At 42.1% G+C, this 5,300-nt stretch overlaps 1 long non-coding RNA gene across 3 annotated transcripts; it reads right to left on the bottom strand.

Moving 5' to 3' along the window:
• Positions 1 to 1,851: 1,851 nt before the first annotated feature.
• Positions 1,852 to 4,686, bottom strand: LOC131017423 (uncharacterized). Of its 3 annotated transcripts, XR_009099604.1 has the most exons (3): positions 4,563 to 4,686; positions 2,649 to 2,711; positions 1,852 to 2,134 (listed from the first exon to the last, which is right to left on the bottom strand). It is a non-coding gene; the product is annotated as an uncharacterized LOC131017423 (long non-coding RNA). The 3 variants fall into 3 exon arrangements; XR_009099606.1 differs by lacking the exons at positions 1,852 to 2,134; positions 2,649 to 2,711 and adding an exon at positions 3,509 to 4,338; XR_009099605.1 differs by lacking the exons at positions 1,852 to 2,134; positions 2,649 to 2,711 and adding an exon at positions 3,509 to 4,349.
• Between the last annotated feature and the right edge of the window lie 614 nt (positions 4,687 to 5,300).

Here is a 5,300-nt window from a genome sequence, read left to right on the forward strand (position 1 = left end):
TGGGCTGACGTACATCGGTGCTATGCGAGCATCGGCAACGCATACACCCAAAGGTCTCCTCTGCCCAATTCTTCAGCCTCGTAAATAGGCTCTCCTCCACACGCCTCGCCACCCGGCCCTCACTCTCGCGCACCATCTGCTCCATGCGCTGCCACTCCTGCTCGCTCAAACCAGAAGGCCCATGAGCAGCACTACTCTCTCCCCCATATCTGGGCCTCCTGTGACTCTGTGACCTCCGACCGGAAGTCACGGGGCGATCGCCGCCGCCAGTCTGATCCCGCTGGCCACTGCTCGACGAGGACGAAACCACCTGTGGTCTCTGCCGCTTTCCCCGATCTGCGCGCCTCGAACTGCGACGTCGGGGTTCCATCTGAATAGATGCCTCAGAGCGGTCCCCACCACTCACATCCGGTCGAGGATTCCTCTGGCCGAAGACGCCCGGACCTGGAAACTGGACATCTCCTTCATTCGCGACCGATAGCCACCAATGCGTCGACGCCTCCCGCTGTTCGGGCTGCAACTCATAAAGCCCGTTCTCCTACAATAAAAAATATATGTACATGATGATTAATATTCATAACATCAAATATAATTAACTAATAAACACTTAAATTATTACCGGTGACTCAAATAGGGGCTGCAAATCTTCATTGATTTTACTCAAGAAGGTCCACCTCTTGAATCTAGGTAATATCCCGGCATTATGTATAGCGATGGCTCTGCCCAAGCCGGGAACAACCTCAAGACCCCAAGTATATAGAGCCCAAGAACGCCCATAGAAGTGGTACTTCCATTCTTTCGACATCTTCTTCATCCTGAAGTTCAAGCGATTATATGCCGCTGCACCCCAAGGAAATGTGGAGAACTCCGACAAGTCCTCCACCAAAGCCCACGTCCAGATCTCCACGGGTCGTGGCAAATCCACGCCCAAAACAAATGCGTGTAGCACCAACAGGTGGGCCACACGCAGTGCTACCGAGCCGTCGGGGTCGACAATCTTCGTCCACTGATCAAAAAAAATGTTTGCCAACTCCTGAACTGACAAGCGCTGCCCGCCACAAACTCGTGTGTAGGCTACATTGTTTTTCAAATTGTGGGAGGCTGATGGATCGAAACGATGTGGCCCAAATGGCAATCCGGTCACAATAGCGAAAGCGGCGTGATCAAGGCAAACCTTCTTGCCGTTGATGTAGAACCACATCACATCGTCACTATCCAGCAGATGACGAGAGACAATATGGTGCAATGCCATGTTGCACCTGTTGCCCGGATCCCAATCCAACAAATGTCCAAAGCAACCCTGCCTGAACGTATTCTCCAGTGCGTCGCCCCCTATTTCCCTCAGTCGCTCGGGTACCAGGGACAAATAACTGGTCTTGTAGTAAGAACTGATCTGCGTCCCGGGGCGATTTATTGTTTTGGGCCTCCGATAACCGATCTATTCAATACCAAAAATATATCAATTAAAAAGCCAAAATATAATTAATTAAGAAAAATAACACAAAATTTAATAATAACATAAGTAATTCAACCAAATAGAATTATTATTATTATTAATAATTCACGAAAATAATTATGTACATGTAGAGGATCTTCTCGTTAGTTTCAATTTATGCACTACCCAATTCAATTCTTTGGTTGTGTATTTTATTTAAATTATTGAAATGATTTTAAAATTAAACTAAATCAATTTATATACTAAGTAATTCACAAATAACATAACTAATTCAACCAAAATGACTACAACAAAATAACATAAGTAATTCACGAAAATAATTAATTATTTTCTGTCACGACCGGACCTAATTAAGGATAATTAAGCCGGGGAAACCGTGACTAATGGAGGGAGATTAGAAGCGGGGTAGAAAGGGGAATATTCAAACAAGAAAGGATCGCAGTATCATTGTTAACAACAGGGATATTTATAATATAACGGAGTTTTAGTCGTATAGACTCAAATAACTAGTAAGTTCGGATAACTCCGACTTATCCAAAATAACATAAAAATTCTGAGTACGCAGCGGAATAAGGTTCTGATTACATGTATGAAGACATGTAACCCTAGAGTTCATTAATACATAATAAGACAAAAGAGTCCCGCTCGTCACTTCATCACCATCGGCAGCTGCTCAACCTGCACATTTAGAAATATATGCAGGGCTGAGTACAAAAGTACTCAGTGGGCACATATGCCTACTATGAAATATAACATGCTTCGTAAAGTTGTAAATTGTCATGCCATCATAAACAGTACAGCAAGGGAGTTTTTCGCTAAAAAGGCCCAAGCTTACTAAATTCATTTGTGATTCTTAAAGTTCGTCTGCAGACTAAGTTCTCTTGTAATCTATCATATCTGGAACTGTGTGCCGGAGAGGTGGCCACCTCTCACGGACACTTGACCGGCCAACCCGCTAGATGACTCACGGTCACTGGTGTACACTAGCCCTGGCAGGATAGCTATCAACTGCTCAGGACCCGAATTCGATTACATAACTGGCAAAGCCACATCAGATAGATATCATACCAAACATTTAAACATTTATGGCAAGACAACAGTTGAAATAATTTTCAGTTCAATGATTTTGCAATGAAATAACTGTTCAAACATAACATTAAACTCATTTGATATATATATGAAAGTAACCCACCTGATAGCAAAGCTTTGCTACAGATTAGTGACTCCTTGACGAGCTCTTATTCTTGCGCTCGACCTTTAATCCGAGAAAATAACGTAAGACTTTAAATCGAGGGAAAATTCTCAATTAAATGAGAATGCGTAATTTAACTATGCATGAATCTCGTATGCATGAACTATTATTCTGAGATAATAATCAAGGAATTTCTATTGTTAATCCAAGCTATCGGATTTAAACAAAAGCTAAGTCTCGTTTCATGAAGCCGGATAATTAATAAAAATTAATCCGTTCTCTTAGGGTGTTCTAATCCACCAATTAAATAAACCCCATTCCTCGTAGTCAATAGAAAATAAATAATACTTCAACTTATTCGCTTTATAACCTCATAATTAATCGGGCTTAATAAATAGGAACAAGTAATGTTATAAGATTAAATAATTAAAAGGCTCAACATAAGGTAGCCTAATAATTAATTAAATAGAATTGGCTTGAATAATTAACATGAGAGGCCCGATTGAAAATAATTCATCGGCTCAAGTAATTAAATAAATCTTGTCTCCATAAATAATTTGATTAGCTGGGCTCAATTAAATCATTCAAACGAGGCCCAACGAAAATAATATAACAGCCCAATTAAAATAAAATAGATGGGCTTTAATTAAATAAATTCGGCCCAATGAAATAATGTAATAACAGCCCATCTGAGTAAAATAAATAAATTCAAAGGCCCAATCAATAATTTAAAATCGGCCCAAAATTAATAAATAATCCAGCCCAACTCAAGCCCACTGAAAATAAATAACAAAGCCCGATAAAATAATAACTAGGAGGCCCAAATTTTTCGGCCCAACTTAATTAAAATTTAGTCCATGTTAAATAAATAAAATCAGCCCAAATTCCATTTAAAAATCGGCCCATCACTTATTAAAAATCGGCCCATCACTTGGCCCAAAATCAATTAAAAGAAAGCCCATACAAAACAAAACAAAACAAAATCAAAGCCCATCTCTATCTCTCTCACTATCGGTCTCTCTCTCCTCACAATTTCAGATCTCTCTCTCTTCAAAGAAACGCACACACACAGACGCACATCATTCTCTCACGCCATCTGCCGCTGCCGCCTGAGACCGGCGAAGGATCCAGCGCAACCGCCGGCGACAGATGTTGCTGTTGCCGCTGCTGTCTGAGATCGGCGGTCAAAACGCCTGCTGGAGGAACGCCGTCGTCGTTAGCTCGTCCGAAGTCGCCGCCAACTGCCGCTGCTGTTTCGCCGGAGTCGTGGCCTGGAGCTGCTGCAGCTCGTCCGGTGGTTAGTGGCTCGCTGGAGGAGCGCCGCCGCCGGCCCTTCTTCAATATCGATCGGCTCCTCCTTCTTTCTTCCTCACGCAGATCTCAGTCGAGTCCCACTCTGGGAATCATCGCCGCTGCTGTCACGCCCGTCTGGAATCCAGCGACTCAGTCGGCGTCTGGGAGCGGCGCCGTCCAACTCCCATCTTGATATCCCTCTCCGACGTCGAGCCTTAGGTTTCAAAAAGGGCAGAACGCCGTTGCCGTGCGTCCGCTGCTGGTGCGCTCGAGCCCCTGCTCGACCATGGTTCAGGTTGGCTGCTGCTGTGCGATTTCCGGCGAAGGGTGTCGCCTCGCCTCCTCCTCGGAGCCGTTCAGTCCTCCTCCCTCTCAGAAGCTAAGTTCCCTACTCTCACTTTACAACTACTGCGTATGAATTTTCTGAGGTATCTTAATGTACATGGTTTATCAGTTGTGAGATGGTAAAGCTATGGTGTGAAGGTCAAAATCTGTTAAATGCTATATGTTGCTGGTTCTTCATGATGCTATGTTCATTCTCACATATTGGTTTTGTTTGTCTATCATGCTTGGATGCAGAAAATGTGTGATGGAATACAGTATATGGGGCTAGGTAAATACCTTAAAATGTGTAGTTGGCTATTGTGGTTGAGCTAGTGAATCAACGTGCCAAAGCTCTTGGAACTTTCGGCAGAGAGTGAATGACTGAAATAATTTACAGATTTGTTTCTTCACTAACTGCAGGTGAAACCATGGAAGAAGGTGGAAGCATTAAAGAAAGCTTACCCTGGGAACTTTGGCAGAAACAGGCAGGGGCTGCTCTTCGATAATTGCAGGATGGTGGAGATGATGATTAATAGAGGATTGGCAAAGTATAGTGGTGGGCAAAATATAGTGGTAGGCAAAGTAGTGGGGAGCAAAGTAGTGGAAGATAAAAAAATAATAATAATAATGTAGTGTAGGATTAATGATGTATTTTCTATGTCTCGGTGATTCTGTAACTGTAAAATGGATCGCGTGCTCGTATCTGCTTGGTACTGTTTATTTAAATAAATCTTGTATTTCGTCATGTGATTTTTCGCTAAAATCGATAAGTTATAAAATGAATCTAAATTAAATCCGTAGATTTAATTCGTTCGTTGTTCTGATATCTAAATTAAATCCGCAGATTTAATTAACTTCTTGAGTCGGAAATAATTCACGATCCGAGTAAAAATAAAATCTAATTCCATCTCGCTTAAATAAATAACGTGACTTTGCTAAGTCAGTTATAACTCTGAAATAATATCATTGACTGCTTTAACAATATAAATTCAGGATCATAAGCTGAATTCATATCAGGATAATAACCGTTTTCAT

Source organism: Salvia miltiorrhiza, chromosome 3 (assembly GCF_028751815.1).
Source record: "Salvia miltiorrhiza cultivar Shanhuang (shh) chromosome 3, IMPLAD_Smil_shh, whole genome shotgun sequence".
Taxonomy (NCBI): Eukaryota; Viridiplantae; Streptophyta; class Magnoliopsida; order Lamiales; family Lamiaceae; genus Salvia; species Salvia miltiorrhiza.